Genomic DNA, 19,236 nt, shown 5'->3' with positions numbered 1-19,236 from the left:
ATGAGTTTAGTGAAGTTGCCTTTTCACTCAGAAGTAAGCCTAATTAAAAAAAAAAATACTGAAAAGCTTTCCATTTCCCTCCTAATTATATTGTATTGAATTCAGCTTATCAGTAAAGTTTTTCAGTATATTTGGATATCTTTTTGTTTGTAATTTTTTGTATTTGCTGTCCCTCCCTCCCAGTTTTGTTCTGTTTATAAATGTGATGAACATCAATTCAATTTATTCATCAAAATTTTTAATAGAAACATTAAAAAGGATAGACCTGTAGTTTGTCTTTAGGGACCTACTTGAGTTTATGAGCTTTCCTATTATTGTCATTAATCTACTTAACTGTCCCTACTCTCAGTTTGTAATTTGCCTTATTGTTTCAAGAACATGATGAGGGACAGTATAACATACTTTGCTCAACTTGGAATGTGTCGTATATACTGCCATTCCTTGATCTGTAAGACCAGAAGCCTAAGAAGGAAATAAAGGCAGTCTAAAATATTATTAATGAATATTCTTGCTTTTAGTGATCACATCTTCCTCTTTTAGGTCCCCACAAACCATGCTCTTGCTAATTCATTATAGTCTCTTGGCTAAAATTGACCATTGGGCTCAGTATCTGGAGTTTTCAGGATTGATTTCTCTCCCTTATGAAAATCTACCCAATTCTTAATTGTATATTAATTTTCAAATTTAAAAGAATCAGGGACAAAAGTGATCTATAAAATGGAAATAATTGCCAGCCCCGTCTATTTCAGATATTTGTTGCAAGTTGGGTTTTGGAATATTAAAGCTGAAATATAATTTTCATATTTAAAGCATATATTCTACATTGTAGAAACATCTACAGGTCCTAAAATGATTTTAGATATATCTACATTTTTATTATTTTTGTGATGTATATTTATGTCTTTTTCCCAGTGCCTTATGTTTGTAATTTTTGCTTTCCAAATCTATAATTGCTCCATCATTAATGACAAAATTCCATTGTGAGAGACATAGTATTCATGGAAAATTGTTTTTCTAAAATGGCTTTCTTAGTCTAAGACAGCATTAGATTGCTGCATATTTAGAATTTGTGGACTTCCAATAGTGCTTATGCTGCATTGTACTCTGACATTATGGCATTAAGCTATAATAAGGGATTATATAAAGAAAGGCCTTGTCCAATTGTCTATCGTATTTATTGTTGCGATTTGGTACCAATTTTGTTACTTGTCCAATGCATTCTCTTTCAGCTCACACTAACAGGAAAAGCTGAGCTTCTTCCAGAAATGTTTCTTTTTGTAAAATCTTGCAGATACTGTGAAATCTTGTACCTGGTCATGTTTGTTTCTTTGATGTTTCGGCAGTTAGGATGCTCAGAACAGTTGTATACATTATGCATGACCTTATGTCACAAACTTCATACAGGAAATGATGCTTTAGTTCATCTAAGTTTCTTCTACACTATTTCATTTGGACTCAGTTTCCCCAAAGATCTCTTTTTTTTTTGGTCCTATTATACTTACTAAGTGTACCACTTCATCATACCTCAAATCATTCATGGACTCATTTGAAGGAAATGAGTAGATAGCAAGAGAGACAGAGACACAGAGAGAGATAATATGAGTGAATTAATTACCTTAGCTTCTGCAACCATTTATTAAGAATTTCCAAATACACAGAAAAAGGCAAGTGAAGGTTCAACAAGAATATACAGCCTCGTCTCTTGGAAAAGGACAAATAATTGAGCAAGGACAGAGAAAGAAGTTGGTAAATAGGGTATCTATATGAGAATTGTGAACATGGATTTAGTTTACCTATGTATTCTATTGACTTTTCTTTCTATAGTCATACCATTCTCAAATGATGGAGTGACTAAGTAGTATTAATGGCAAATATAATTCTTAACATGCCTGGAATCTGAAAATTTTTAAATCCTTTTCTGTTTCTACTTTAATGTTGATAGCTATAAGGATGCACTATACTCAGAAACCTTCTGCTTTTGTTTGCTCACTTATGTGTTTGTTTGCTTTTTAACATTTCAGTAGCCCTGTTCAGGCTGAACCCCATTTGGATCTTAGATGAGGATCCTCAATCAAATGACTGAATGTCACATAATTTATACACTGTTTGAACAAATCAGTGTCTAAAAAGGGATCTATGACTAGCATGTGATACTGACACTTGTTTTTTAAACGTTTCCTTTGCTTTTTTGTGTGTGGTTTCCTAGTTGTAATAGTTGGATGTTACAAAGACACAGCCTGACAAATTCTATTCTCAATATACAATTGTACTTAATTTTTTTTTTTTTTTTTTTTTTTGTAAAAGCCCATTTGACAATTATGGAACCAAGGTGCCTAGTTATAGAAAGAAATCAATTAAGATTGAAAACTATCAATTAATTTTAATTATTTTTATAAAGGGTCATGAAAAGATAGTAGATGCTTTGCAAATAATTTAAGATCAGAACAGAATAAATTGGTTCTGTAGGCAGTTTTTGTCTGGCTATAAAAAGCCCCTCTCCTTCACTTTGTCGAAGACACTAAAACCCACTGCACATGCTAACGTGTGTTTTGTTAGCCCTTGATGCACAGACAGATCATTATGTTCAGTAACTGAAGTCTCAGACACCCTTGCTCCTGTTTACCCCCTCCGTGTACCACAGATGGAATAAATGGGCCTGCAATTCCTCAGGGTTTTAAAAAATTCACTGTCAGTTTAGAAATTGTGGCTGCATCATTGACTTCCTACTATTACAGCCTGGTTTAGTGTGGCATCCTAGATGTAAAGCCACATAGATTAAACCCATAGCTTTGCTTAAAATCTCTTTATGGACTGTTAATCACCAAAGCAGAGAATATAATGGATTGCAAATATTTACTAGACTTGCACTTCTATATACAGCTATGCGTAGATAATTTAATCAAGGTTTGCAGGACAATTTCTTCTTGAGTTTACTAGTTCTGAATTTGAATAAGAAAAAACAGAAAAGTATTATGCATTATAGTGGTTTTGATTGTTGACCATTAAATAAAAATGTTCTTATTAATGACATAATGTGTGAAAACTGCAAAAAAACAGACTTAATATTATCCATTAACTGCATAGAATTGCCTGCTTAGCTTAAAAACAAAGTATATCTACATAAATGTTCATTGAAGCTTTTCCCATGGGAAAGCAGGAAATTGACAATTCCAAGCAAAAAGGAGAGAAGTAGAGTAAAATGAGTGAAAATTGTAGGGAAAAGAGTGTTAACAGTTTTGTTCAAAACATTTTACTTGGCTCATGAACAGAATATTCATTTCAAAATACATGTAACATGTACCATATCTAATTAACAGAAACCTATTTCACAGAGAAAATCCTTCTCCCCAAAGTGTATATTGCTTTATTTAATATATTAAAATTGCCTGGTAAGAACCTTTATGTGGGGTTATTTATGCAGCTGATGTCGCTGATTTGTATGTCATTTTATCAGTGTTGTTTCTTTCTTCACCTAATATCTGTCTTGAAAACACACAGCCTCCAGAAAAAAAAAAAAAAAAAAAAAAAAAAAAGCTATGAAAATGTATCCTGTAGGGAAACTCTGGATGAGGAAACAAAAGACTCTCACAATGAGCCACATGTAAAAACATTTACCAGTGATGGTGATTAAAATTAGTTCTGTAGGGAGAAGCTTATTTTTATAAAAACTCATTAAGATAAAATCAGTGTTGGGAAGAGGATGTTAGAATGAACTGTACCCTCACCACAAAGGGAAAGAAACTTTGTACTGGAAAATATAAAAATCCAGGTGACTTTTATGATGTAAACTGCAATGTATGAGAACAAAATAGCATGAGGGTGAGGTTCAAGTATTAAATGCAAATATATTTACAAGCACACAAGCTGCTGTAACAGCCTGTGAGACACAGGTTAAATATTTAATGATCCCATTTCTATATCTTTAGAGGAATCAAAATGCCAAGTTGAAGGTCCATGTATCTTGAATAATATGTAAGAACCCTATTACCACAACTTCGTAGCGATACAGCAATAAATGTGCTACATCAGTAAGAAAATGTCAGATTCATTTGTGCTAGTAATCTGTTCTTACACTCCAGCCATTTATTTAAAGTGTACTGCAGAAGAATAGAGGTATAATTGCTATTTTGCAAAGCTTCTTCACATGGAAAGAAAAAAGAGACTATGTAATTATGACCCAGGGACACTCTGGGTTAAGGCCATGAGGCCAAGATCATCTTGGGAGCAGCGAGACGTTTATGTCACTTCCAAAGGCAGCAGCACGTGGTGTAGAAAACCCCTGGAATTACTGGTTTTGACTATAAAATTAAGCCCCTGGCATGTTTGGGGGATGGGTGGGAAAATACATGGGAACTATTGGATGCTTGCCTAATATGCCCACATAGCCATAAAACCAACTTAATTTTATCACCTGTAAATTCACTAAGCCCTACCTCTTGGGTACATACATACACTCCTGCCTTGGAAGACATGGATGTGGGAAAAGGTATATAAACTTAGCGTATGCGTAAAGTCAGAATGGTCCATGAAACTGAGGAAGGCTTCAAAATGTAAAACAAAAGCAAAACAAAACACTTTGGGGAGAGTGGGCTATTTTCAGATGTAGTATCATGGGATTGAAACTATATTTGAAATGCCTAAATTTATTGCCATGATGTTGAGAAGGAATCTTCGTTCTAACATGATATTAGTGTGTCAACCATACATCCTTGGAGAGTCACAATTACGTATATCCCATATACCATCGTATTTGTCTATGTTTTCATTATAGGCCTTAGGCCATGTGTTCAATTATCTGGCTAGGAATTCATGTTATTATAGATATTGGTAAGTAACAATCTTTGCTTTTTTTCCCTTCTGCCCTTTACTTTAATTCCAAAAGTATTTTGATGTCAGTGTAACTTATCCATGTATTTATTTGGATTTAACTGGGTTAAAGATTATATAAGATGGAGAATGAATGGGGAGAAATATATCCTTACACTAAAAGAGTTAAGGAACAAGATAACTCTTTCATTTTTCTATTTATACTCATGAGAACTTATTTTTCAGTCTATCGATTACTTTTTAATTAAATCCTACCTTAGGTTTAACCTTGTTTATAATGCTGAGAAAGCTCTGTTAAGAGATGGAACTAAAATAATTTTGGCAAAACATAGAAGCACAAGCACAGGCATCTGGCTATACTGTAACTATACTTTTAAGAAAATAAAAAGGACAACATCATAAGGAGCATTGGATACTACTATGAAGAGTACCATTCAACTATCAGAAATTTTAAAGGATCTTGTTCAGATAGAATACAGATGGAGATTGGCATTGACTTGCAATTCCTGTGAGCTTTTCTGAGGATTGAGTGGAAGATAGGCTGATGAGGTATTTGTAAAGAGACATATCAAGTAAAGACAGTTGACTTTCTCCCAGTAATGTGAATACAATTAGCAGTTAGACATCTTTTTCAACGAGTAAATAAGAGGGGGAAAAATCCCACATTACTTACAAAAAGATATGTCAGGAAACAAACCCATAAATCTATGGCCAACTGATTTTTGTCAAGGGTATCAAGACTATTTAATGCAGAAAGAATAGTCTTTTCAGCAAATGGTGCAGGACAAAGGGATAGCCATATGCAAAAGAATGAATTTGGACTCTTACCTCACATGTATAACAATTAACTCAAAATTGCTCAAAGACCTAAATTTGAGAACAAAAGCTATAACACTCCTGGAAGAAAATGTAGGGGTAAAACTTCATAACCTTCAATTTGGCAAAGGATTCTTAATTATGACACCAAAAGAGCAAGCAGCAAAAGAAAAAATAGGTAAATAGGACTTCATCAAAATTAAGACTTTGTGTTTCAAAGGACAAGAAAGTGAAAAGACAACCCACACAGTGGTAGAAACCATTTGGAAGTTATATATCTGATAAGGGTCTTGCATTTAGAATATATAAAGAACACATACCTCAATAATAAAAAGATAAAAAGCCTGATTTAAAAAACGGTCAAAGGACCTGAATAGTCATTTCTCCAACAATAATAAATGGCCAAAAAGCACATGTAAAGATGTTTGACATCATTAGTCCTCAAGGAAATACAAATCAAAACCACAATGGAATACCACTTCTTGACCACTAGGATGGTTTTAATCAAAATGTCAAATAATATGTGTTGACAAGGATGTGGAGAAATAGGAACCCTCATACCCTGCTGATGGGAATGTAAAATGATGTAGCCACTTTAGAGATCAGGTTGGAGTTTCCTCAACACACTAAATACAGAGTTCCCACATGAACTAGCAATTCCACTTCTAAGTCTGTGCCCAAAGAAATGAAAACATATTTCCACACAATTTGTACATGAACGTTCACAGCAGCATTATTCATAAGAACCCAAACATAGAAAACTGCCTAAATATCCCTCAACAGACAAATGGATAAACAGAACATGGTATGCCCATACAATGGAATATTTTTGCCCATAAAAAGGAATGAAGTACTAATACATGCTACAACATGGATGAACCTTGAAAACGTTATGCTAAGTGAAAGAAGCCAGTCACAAAAGACTGCATGCTATATGATTCCATCCATATGCAAGTCCAGACCAGGGAAATCTATAGAAGACAGAAAGATTAGTGGCTGCTTAGTGCTGGGGTGGATGGTGGGAGTTCACGGTGGATGGCAGCTCAAGGGTATTGGATTTCTTTTTGAGGTAGTAAAAATATTCTAAAATTGAGTTTGGTGATGGTTGCACATACTGTGAATATACTAAAAAACCATTGAATTGTACACTTTAAATGGGTGAATTGTATGGTATGGGAACTATATCTTGATAAAGCTGTTAAAAATATGTATTTATATATGTCAGGTCTGAAGGGACCACTGTAAAGGGTGGAGGGTGATTAGTGGGTTACTCTAGAGGCTAAAGTCATATGAACCTTGATTGGATCCCGATTAAAAATGAAAACAAAACAAAACAAAACACTAAAGCATCACCTTGGTGCAATTGATGAAATTTAAATATGAATTGAGAATTTGATGACAGCAGAGAGTTATTGTTAATTTCTAAAGTTTAAAATGTTATGCGGTTATGTAGGGAAATGTTTTTAATTTTAGGAGTTGAATATTTAACTATTCAGGAAGGGAGTGCATGCAATTTACTATAATATAATTCAACAAGCAAAAAAATATATATATTGAGAGAAATAAGCAGAATGTGACAAAAGTTTCAAATTGTTAAACTGATTCTTGTGGTATATATATAAATGTTCATTGTAATTTTTTCAATTATTCTGTTTATAATTTTTAGTAACAAAAATTGGATAAAATTTACAGAATTTATGAAGCATAGGAGCCAGCTGAAAAAGCTTCTAGTGGCCAAAACTGGAACAATTTGAGGAAAGTAAATAAAGTAGCATTGGATTATAACCCAAAGTATAAAATAAACATCCTTGAGTGCATACTGAGACCAGCCAAAAAATTTCCAAAAAAAATATGCAGAGGAGCATAACTCTCCCTCATCAGCTGTGGAATGCACATAGTGGCTTCCTTCCAAAGATTACGGTATGGAACTAGGGAAAAATAAAGTGTAACTTTACAATGGCAAACACTGACAAACACTACCTCAGCCAGTAGATTAAAGACCTCATTGACAGTTATAAATCATGGAGTCTTGATATGGTGGGATGTAAATGGCACTTGATCTCTGTGGTCTTTTCCCCAATAACCAATAACCCCACTCTTATGAAGAAAAACCTCAGACAAATTTCCAATACAGGGATATCGTACAAAATACCTAACTGGTAGTGAACAAACCGTAAAGGCCATCAGAAACAAATAATGATTGGGAAACTTTCACAGTCAAGAGGCACCAAAGGAGATATGACAACTAAATATAATGTGGTATCCTGGCAGTAGTCTTGGAAAAGAATAAGGACATTAGGTAAAAACTAATGAACTATGAATAAACTATGGACTTTAGTTAATAATATTGCATTAGTATTGTTTCATTAACTGTGACAAATACACCAGACTAATATAATTCATTAATAATAGAGGAAACTGGGTGTCGGGGGTGTATAAGAACCTTCTGTATTATCTTCTCATTTTTTTTCTGTAAATATAAAATTTCTCTTAAAAATAGTCTATTTTTAAATTATAGACTTTAAATCAGAAAAAAATTGAAATTTACCTTAAAAATGACTTAAAGACATATATAAATACTGATTTTAAAAGTGAAAAATTAACAACAAAATAATTAATCAAATATGGTATAGTGGTTCAGTAAACTGTAGTGCAATTGTAAGGTGCAGAAATCAGAAAGTATGTTATGTACATCCGAAAGTAATTAGGTGGAGAATAAAAATATATGTGAAGAGCTGGGGGAGAATGCATAGGTGTTCTGCTTCCTCACCTGGATTGCTGCTGATGTTCTCACAAACACTGGGGACTGACGGCTTGAGGTGCTGAGTCCTCTGTCTTGGGACTTGCCCCTGTGAAGCTTGTTGCTGCAAGGAGAGGCTAAATCTGCTTATAATTGTGCCTAAGAGTCTCCCCCTGAGTACATCTTTGTTGCTCAGATGTGGCCCTCTCTCTCTGTCTAACTAAGCCACCTTGGCAGGTGATCTCACTGCCCTCCCCCCTATGTGCGACCTGACTCCCAGAGGTGTAAATCTCCCTGGCAATGCAGGATATGACTCCTGGGGATGAATTTGGACCTGGCATTGTGGGATAGAGAACATCTTCTTGACCAAAAGGGGATGCTAAATGAAATGAAATAAAAGTTTCAGTGGCTGAGAGATTTCCAATGGAGTTGAGAGGTCGCTCTAGTGGACATTCTTACGCACTACATAGATAACACTTTTTAGGCTTTAGTATATTGGAATAGCTAGAAGTAAATATCTGAAACTACCAAACTCCAATACAGTAGCCTTGACTCTTGAAGACAATTGTATAACAATGTAGCTTACAAGGGATGGCTGTGATTGTGAAAACCCTGTGGATTGCACTCCCTTTATCCAGTGTATGGATGGATGAGTAGAAAAATGGGGACAAAACCTAAATGAAAAATAGGGTGAGATGGGGGGGTGGCGATCTGGGTATTCTTTTTTTATTTTTTATTCTGATTCTGATTCTTTCTGGTGTAAGGAAAATGTTCAAAAATAGATTGGGGTGACGAATGCACAACTGTAACATGTAGTGTGAACAGTCGATTGTACACCATGGATGACTGTATGGTATGTGAATATTTCTCAATAAAACTGAATTTAAAAAAATCATCTGGAATTTTGGATAAGACCAAACAGTAACAGTTAAATAGTATTAATGTAATAATCAATAAGTATTGTTTTTGATATTTAATAAAATCTATGTTTGAAAGGAAAAAAAGCATGTTAGAATTTTAAAGCAAATAATGAAATGTCAATCGGCTTTAGTTATGGGGAGAATGGTTTACTAAAATTTGTATAGTATAATTCCAAATTTCATAAGATATTTTAAAAAAAATTGTTGACTTGAGAAATGATGTGATTAGTTTCCTGCTATTCCATGTTGTTGCCTAAAATTGATCCTGGGTCACCAATTTTGTGTGCTGCTAACATTACACTTTCCTTATTTGATATGGATGGCTGGTTAAAATATTTTTAAAAACAATTTAAGTATATTTTGCAAGATGAATTTGGATTTTATTTGTATTTTGCCATGATTTTTATTTCAAGCAATATTGGCTGAAGTAACTATTTTAATTTAATTTAAGCCCCCTTTTCTCTTGACCCACTAGCCAATATAATGTTCAATATTGCATAATAATTTTCAGCTTTAGTAGTCAGCGTACATAGAGTCATTGAAAGTCTAACTACTTTGCTAATGATTTTCTAATTGGTGTTAAGTACTCACTTTTTATTTATTTGCAGCCGAACTCATCATGAAAAACCAGGAAAATAAAGTATCTCTCTATGCTGTGTATTGAAATCCAAACTAATATTAGTGTTAATAGTTTGAGGTACTTTAATTCTGGTTTTCTATTTGAATTATACCTTTGAGTTTATTTGTTCATAGTCTAGCTGCAGAGACAGAGAAGTAAAATAAAACAGTTCAAACCTGGACAGAGCATGATCCGTTTAAAGGGTGCTACAAACCATGTAATTCAGTCTGTGGATTAGGAAAGACTCCCCAAAAGGAAGTAACTCACATGTCAAGGAGAGAAGTGGATGTGAATTACTTGATGAAGGCTTTGGGTGCCTTGTTGAAATGTTGAGATGTTTTCCTGAAGATGATGGGGAACAATGGGACAGGTTTCACCTGGGGGAAAATATGGATCAGTTTTCTCTTAAAAATATGGTTTTGATGGCAGTGTGAAGGGTGTATTGAAGAGGGGTGTTCTAGAGGCAGAAAGCTCAATTCTGAAGTTAGTAGGTTCAAAGCAAGGTTAATGGAGTTAGCTTAGAAAAGAAAGTGCAAACTTAAGAAATAAAGAATTGGCAGCTCCCATCCTGTTTGGATGGTTTTCTGCCTAGGGGGGGAAATTAGTTTGAATTTCTTGAAAAAGCAGTTTTTTATAATTCCAGAATCTTTAGTTTTAGTGTCTATCCTGAGCACCAGATCTATATCCATTTACTCATTAACACATGACTCTTCCATATTATTACATATTATAAATGGATAAAATGGAGCTCATTTTCTTTTCTCCCCAAACTGTTTTTCTGCCTACATATCCCATCTTGGATAATATACAGGGAAATGATTGAGATTCAACAGGTGAAGTAAAACCACTTTTTCTATAGAAATCTGGTAGGATCTTGTCTACTGAATGAAACTTGGCCTTATTTAAATTGTTTTCATGTAGAAATAATATTGACAAAAATATTAGTAGAAACGGAGACAAACATTGAAGTGGGGGCAGATACATAGTTAATTTCCCCTCTATAAGTGGTGGTATATTTGGTTACTATAAAAATCATTAATGCTATGTAGCCATTTAATTACTTGTCTTGAAAATAAGAAAAAGGTTTCTCTAAAAACATGACTCATCAGTAGATATTCTCTTTCTCAAATGATTTTTCAAAACTCATTAGCTAAATTGGCAATAACTTAGTTGAATGTAATATCATTCTATGAAGATAATTCGTTAATTGAAAAATCTAGTCCTCATTCTGAAGTTTAACTTTTCCTTATAAGCATGAATAAAAATGTTTGACAAAGAATGATTCAATTCTTTCTTTTCTCCAAAGAACTTTTCTGTCCATTTCATACAAAATATGTCATATATTACCAGTTAATTACCACTTAAGATTTTTTCTACTTTGATGAAGAGAGTGACTACCATAATATATTTCTCTTTTACTAATAAACTCATTTTATAGTTGACAATATGACAGCAGAGTTTCAAAGTGAAAGTGAACAATGGATAGGATGAAATGTGGTGAGTATTAAGGTGAACAATGGAAAGATGTTTTTGTTAGATTAGAAATATTATTTCTTACAACTGAAGATGCAAATTAGGCTGGGCCATGATGTTCCTTTCAAGCACTCAAGATAAAATTTGCATATCTAAATTGGATCAGGTTGAATGGGTTTCCCTGGTCTCTCTGCCCTGAGCAGCGATCAGCCTGAAAAAGCCTGCAGGTGGATCTCAATATGAGTTTTAAAAGTCCATATTCAGGAGTTTGTGAGTGTGGGTGTGTTTGTGTATGTATATGTATATATAGGCATATCTGTTCAATTTATTTGTTTCCATTTTAGTTAGAGACACTGAAAACCAAATTCTTCTTCAATCTCATTTTTTTTTAATCTGTCCATACATTGGATAAAGGGAGTGTGAGCCACAAGGTTTTCACAATTACACAGTCACACTATAAAAGCTATATAGTTATACAATCATCTTCAAGATTCAAGGCTGCTGGATTACAGTTCAACAGTTTCAGGTATTTCCTTCTAGCTATTCTAATACACTAAAAACTAAAAAGAGATATCTATATAATGCACAAGAATAAACTCCAGAATGACCTCTCAACTCTATTTGAGATCTCTCAGTCACTGAAACTTTATTTTGTTTTGTTTCTCTTCCCCCTTTTGGTCAAGAGGGCCAGGCTCATCCCTGGGAGTCGTGTCCCACGTTGTCAGAGAGATTTACACCTCTGGGAGTCATGTCCCAAGTAGCAGGGAGGACAGTGAGTTTATCTGCAGGATTGGGTTAGAGAGAGAGGCCACATCTAAGCAGCAAAAGAGGTTCTCTGGGGGTGACTTAGGCATAATTATAAGTAGGAATAGCTTCTCCTTTGCAGGAATAAGTTTCAAAAGGTTAAGCCACATGATCAAGGGCTTGGCCTATTAAATTGATTGTCCCCAATGCTTGTAAGAATATCAGGAATTCCCCAGGTGGGGAAGTTTAATATTTCCACATTTTCCCAGTCCCTCAAGGGGGCTTTGCAAATACTTTTTTATTCTCTGCCCAAGTTACTCTGGGATATATAGGGGCGTCACACTAACCTGTACAAACCAACAAGATCTCACCCCCTATTCAAGTTCCATGTAATTATGGCATTCAAATAAACTGACCATACACGTTAAATTAGATGGTGTGCTATAGAAAATATAAATTTTGCACAAATAAACATCTCTTCCTTTGGTCTCTCTATCTCATTTTGATATTGATTTGCCTTACATGTTATTTCCTTTTAGTTCATTTTTTCAGAGTTTTCTTTCTTCCCAAAGTGCCCCACATTGTTATTTTCCTTTCATTAATTTTTTCTGCTAGTTGGTTTTTCAGTGTGGCAAATATTTGAAATATTAAGTTCGAATGAAATCATCTTTATTTATTAATGGGCTATGGTCTCTCTTCCATTCATGTTTAAGAACATACCTTAAATGTTTAATGAAGAATAAAGTGTATTTTATTGGGCTGTTATCCAAAAGGATCCTACCTTTTTGAAAGTTCGAATTCTTATTCAAGTTATTCATTTTGTTCCATTTCTTTTATTGTAGACAAGTTGTAGTATGGGAACTGCAATCTGTGTTGCCTTACCCAAACAGGTTGTGGAAGTGTCTCCTGAATCCTGCATGATGTGGTGAACACTTGCCAGACTCTGGAATTCCTTAAAGAGCCCATTAAATGGACACAGATCACTGTTATCAAAGAGTAGTGCCTTGACTAGGACTACCAGACCTCTGACCTGGAAGTGGACTCAGATGCTCTTCAGATATCACCTGCAAGAGAACTGGCTGTTTCCAAAGTGTGCAGCTGTAATCCTCTGTTCCAAAATGCCTGGCAGGAGGCTCTGCTTTCAGCAGCCACTGTTGTAAAATAACCTTCATGAGGGGGTCACATTGCCCTCATTTGGAAAGGGATGAATATGCTTCCTCCTTGGTCGTCCCACGGATTTTTAGGAAAATCTATTAGGGGGTGAGGGTGTGTCAAGAAACTGCCTTATTCAATCATAGAAATTTTTAATCATCAGAATGAATTTCTTTACACCAAATTCTGTTTACATCCTGAGAAGTGTCATGAAGAACATTCTATTAAGTAAGTTTTGTTTATTTATTTTTCGTTTTGTTTTGTTTTTAAGTGCCAGATGTGTGGACAGAAGGAAGGAGCAGGGCAGGCAGCTATGCCTGGGGATGTGAGTGGCCACAGGGTGTGGAAAGAATGTCCAACCAGCCCATATGACAGGTGTGTACATACAGCTAAATATTCCAAGTAATTAACCTTTAATTGATAGATGCAAAGTTGGCTCAACAATGAAATGCACTTAAATTTTCATATATATATATATATATATATATATATATATATATATATATATATTTTTTTTAAGTCTCAGTTTTTAATGGCACTAAATTATAATTAGATTTCAAGAATTGTGGAATTCCTGGTTGATTACCTTTACACATTTGTAGGTTTAAAGGAAATCAATACAATGTGGAAGACTATAGTGTTAACCAAAGATCACCTCAGATCAGGACTTAAAGAAGAATTCCAAGTCAAAACCGCTGACTCTAGGTGCCACTAATAAAAATCAGCAGTACCTATTTTTAAGAATTAAAATAAATTCAAAGACATTAACCAAGAACAGTCTTAGGCTCATTTCATGTTTTTAAAAATTAGAAAAATTCATGCTAGTTTATATTTAAAATACACATATATTTGTGTATAGGGGATTGTATGTTTCATTCATATAACATAGAAGTATTCCTGTAATGTCCAGTCTGGTTTATTCACAGATATAACATCCATTGGTAGATCATCCATTCTCGAAGTTTCCCAATTTTCATTTCAATTTGACTTTTACTAAATTTATTTTTAATTATCATTTCACTAGAATATGTAATGGTTAAGAGTGGATGGAGGATAAATGTGTTTTATTTTAACAGCTTGTTTTAATATTTGATGGATAAGTTAATAAAATTTATTCCTTAAAATAATATTTTTGATTTTGGTAAAGCAATAATTTCATAATTTGAAAAAAACTTTGCAGAAAATAAAACTATGAAATGCAAGAAAACAATACCAGTGTTACTATTGTTATCACTATTAAGGATGGAGTTGATCCTGGACCAAGTTGCAAATTTTGTTTTGTAAAGTGCATTCACCGATGTTTTGTACCAAATCCTCTGCAATTTGTGGTTTTGCAAGGGCTCCTAATACTATCTGTCTTTCCTCTAGTTCCCCAGTTATGATTCCTTTCTATTTATACTCCTACTCTTCCACGGAGTGAGAGAACTTAAGAGAACTCTTTGCATAAACAAATGAATCACTAATTTGGGACATTCTGGCCTTTCAAGGGGAATATTTTAGAGAAAATTGGAAATTTCATATTATACTCTATAGTTGTCAATTCCAACTAAAGGCAGTACTGTTCTTGACTAGGGCATATGAGAGGTTTATTATTCATGAGAAAAGCATAATTAACATATATGCATATACATATAAACATACATAGATACATAGATTTTAAGTAAGTATATATTTTACTTAACTACGTGTAAAATAAACATAATTGAATACAGATGTACATATTTATATATGTTTCCATATGTCTATTTGATTGCTTCTAATTGTTTAATTCATATGAGTACTGACTTTAAGCTGGTTTCTGGGTTCTTGGGCTCATGGAGCTCTGTTTTCTCTACTCTCTCCAGTTCATTTCTAAGTCCTGAACAGTTGGCCAATACTGATTTGGTGATTCTTCAAAGAAATATGTAGAAACAAAATGTTATTTATGAAAATTTTTAAATCTTACGAAATCAACTGTTGCTGGAACATAATTTAAAAAATATTTTAGAGAGTAATTTGGCAATATTTGGTAAAGTGAAGATGTGCATGCTTGTAACCAAGCAAAAATACCACATAGGGGTCTTCAGTGGAGAGAAATCTTGCACATGTGCACAGGAGAGGTATACAAAGATGTTCAGGGTGGCATTGCTTTTAATAGCAAAATACTGGACTCAACCTAAATTGCCACCCAAAGGAGAATACATAAATAAAATATGGTATATTTATTCTATTGATTTTACAATGAATAAACATTATTTATCATCGATGTCAATGCAGATAAATCTCAAGACATCATGTTGATAGAGAAAAGCAAGCTATAAAATAATGTATACAGTTTGACACCATTTATATAAATCAAAGCCCCTCCATATAATATTTATTTTTCATGGTTATTCATGAGTACATATAACTATGTAAAATATTAATTGGAAGGTATATTAGCTTGGGTACATACCTTGGGACAAGGTTTTAGGTGCAGGTAGTTTATTTGGCAGGTGATCCCAAGAAACACCAATAGGGTAGAAGGGAAAAGATACAGGGAAGGGAAGGTTGATAAAACTGGAGCTGTGGAGTGGCCACTGTGGGCAACTGGAGAACAATCCTTCTGGAGAAATCTGAAGATTGTGTGGAGTAGGCACCTCCGAGTTATCTCACTTAAGGGACCAAGGACACCCACTTCCGGCAGTGACTAATTAGGAACTGCTGGGGGCTGGGAGTGAGCGGCTTGTTTCTTGGGACCTCTGGCCTGTTGTACATGGAGCAGGGTGGGCTCCAGTGGTCAGAGAGAGCCCCAGACAGAGTTACAGGTACTGGCGGTTCTGTCAGACCAGTGGTAAGTGCCTGGGAGATACCCTGAGAGCCATTAAATTCATGACTGAGGTTGCTGGTGGGGGTTAGTGGGTGAGGGGAGGGAGGAATGGATCTAGGCCTGGGAAACATTTAATTTATATAACCTTTTTAATTAATAAAAATATCTGATGCAAATATGACAAAACTGTAATCATTTCTGTTCTGGTTGTGGGAGCACAGATGCCAAAGGTCTTTAAAAATACTTTCTTAAAATTTGAAAAAGTTCTCAAAATATTGTAGAATAAAAAAGCCAGCTAGGCTTTCATTTTTCAGTACACACTGAACAGCCGAGGTTAGATATATGGATTACAAACTGCTTGAGATCAGGCATCATCCAATTTTGTTTACCAAGAAGGTTACCCAGAATCTTGGGGAAAGTTTATAAAATAAGTGCCAGAATTAATTAAATATGGATTAAGTCATGTCTCTACAGGCATTCTAGGTCAGCTATGAGTCAGGCTTTTTGGCTTTAGCTGTCATCAATATAATTGTCTCTAATTTTTCTAATGTACTTTGACATTGGGTTAGAAATTTAATGTCCATTCTTAATTGTCCTTAGCATCCCATACTGACGTTTATAAAGGTAGGTCCTGGTTGAGTGCAGGAGTACCCTAGAGGATGCGGATATCCAAGCATGCAGACAATTAAACAGGCCAGTTCCTGCAAAATCTTCATAGGGTGTAGATATATGACAGTAAATCTGTGGAGGTGAGTTTTCCTTTTGTTTTTTACTTTGAGAAAATCATCTTAGATGTAGTAATGGAGATACCATAATCTTTGTCTTTGTACAGACTACTAAAGAACAAAGAGGTGTCTCCTTTCCTCTTATTGTTACTATTAAAAAGGTAACGATGCTGCCAAGCATCCTCCTCATGGGAGATAAGTGAACCATGGGGATAACCCTATTCCAACAGGTAAACAAGAAATATTCCAACAACTCAGGAAACCTCTGTAGAGCAAACTCTTGGGCACAAATCTTCTTCCGGGGGCCCAGTTCATGCTACATTTTCTAATAAGCATGAACAGAACTTTATCAGCCTTACAAATTGCCATTCTCCCATTTACCAAAGGTTGTAACAATATTACCTAAGTAATAAAGTATGTGTTTTGATTTATTTGTTCTTTTGAAGGGAATAAGAGCTGATAAAACCAAAATGAAGAGTCAAGAAAAGTAAATGCTTAAAATTACATAGATTACTATACTAAACTTGAATTAACATTAAGGAATATTGCTTGAAAAGGAAGCATTTGTCTTCTCTTCCTTTTATACTTATAATGTGAGAAAAAGTAGCTTTTCCTCTTTTAGAAAAATAATTTTGTGATTTCAACACCAGTAATACTTTTAAGAGTGGTGAAAATATTATGCATTTCAAGATACTGTCCAAAAATAAAGCATGACAAAATAAAATTTCAGAGGTCCACAGGGCACATAAAGTGTTGTGTTATATATAATTTGCAGGTCTAAAAATTCACTGGTTGATTTGCTTTGGCCCAGACAATAAGACAGTCTTACAAAAGTAAACTACAAAAGGCCAACTGCAGACTTAACGATTGATTCAGTTTTTGCCTTAGGCAGTATGTAATACTAGTGCAATTCTGCTTCTGAAACTTGAAGTCTAGTGTCAACATTCTTCAACTAAATATCCGTGGGTTTTACCTAATTAGTGACTGTGAGGAATTCTGAAAACAAACTGCTGTGTTTGTCTCATATTGGGTACTACTTTGTCGAGATTTTTTTTGGTACAGAAATCATGATCAAGGGATAATTTATGTTTGATAACTAGTAAGTACTTAGTTTCTTCCAATATTTGGTAAGTTTGCAGCACATGATTTAAAGCTGCCAAAACATTAGAATTGAAAGTGGTAAGAGAAAATCTCTAAGAAGTATATATTCAGGCTTCAGTGTTTTTTTGTGTATGTTTATACATGGATTATAACTAGGAGTAACTATCATAAAGTGTGCAGTTCATTTTGTAAATGCTTTAGAGCCTAATATTAGCCAGTCCTTGAAGAAGAAATTTTAGAGAAGATGATGGTTTGGGGTGCCATAATTGAACAATAGAGGACCTAGGCAAAGCATCACAGAATCTTATCAAATATGAAGTCAAATTTTCTTTAAACATTTATATAGGAGAAATTTTTATGATCCCACAGTGACATATTCCATCAATAATGGAGTTAAATTTTCAAGACACTTATTGTTTTCTCTTAAGGTGAAAATTGTTCTGCAAAATTTGGTGTCTGCCTATATCTTCAACTCCATAATTCTCCATTCTCTCTCTTTATTTTGCAAACTGATTTTCATCATTTTGAATTTTGGGGAGGACTTTTGTGCTTGGTAAAATTGTGTACAATTATCTGGAATTCAAGTAGTATCATATTTTAAAAAGTGCCAATTAGAATTTTTCATCTTCGTGTTACTTCTACTGTTTGGGAGATTTCCTCAACTTTAGTAAAACTTTTAAAATTTTTATTTCTACTGCCATATTCATGTTCTTAAGTTCCACTGTTATTTCTTGTGTTCTTATTCTTCCTGTTTTATAACATCTTGTTTCTGTACCTTGATTTTGTTTTCTTTTCTGAGTTTATTGATATCATTTTTTGTTCTCTGCATTGTAACTGTGCTGCTTTGGATATATTATGTTCCCCAGAAAGCCATTTTCTTGAATGCAGTCTTGGTTGGGGCAGACTGATTAGTCTGTGGAACCTCTGATTGAATTATTTCCGTGGAGATGTGGACACCACCCATTAAGGGTAGGTCTTAATTAGATTCCTGGAGTCCTTAAAGGGAGCTCACACTGCAGAGAAAACATGAAAACAAAAACAAAAAATTCCCCAAGAAATGCTTGCAGACACTTGAAGATGCTTGGAGATGCAGACACTAGGATGTTTGGAGATGCTAAGCTAAGCAATGAAGCCCAGAGTTTGCCCTGGAGAAACTAAGAGAGGACTCCCAAGATGCTTAGAGAGAAAAGTCCTGGGAGAAAACAGCAAGGGTGCACAGGAGCTAAGAGAGACAGAAGCCCAGAGACATTTTGGAGAATGCCATTTTGAAATGCAACCTGAGAGCAAAGGAACAACAGATGCCACCCATGTGCCTTCCCAACTGACAGGTT

Source organism: Choloepus didactylus, chromosome 5, assembly GCF_015220235.1.
Source record: "Choloepus didactylus isolate mChoDid1 chromosome 5, mChoDid1.pri, whole genome shotgun sequence".
Taxonomy (NCBI): domain Eukaryota; kingdom Metazoa; phylum Chordata; class Mammalia; order Pilosa; family Megalonychidae; genus Choloepus; species Choloepus didactylus.
The sequence above is the reverse complement of the archived record's forward strand: the minus strand, read 5'-3'. Positions refer to the sequence as shown.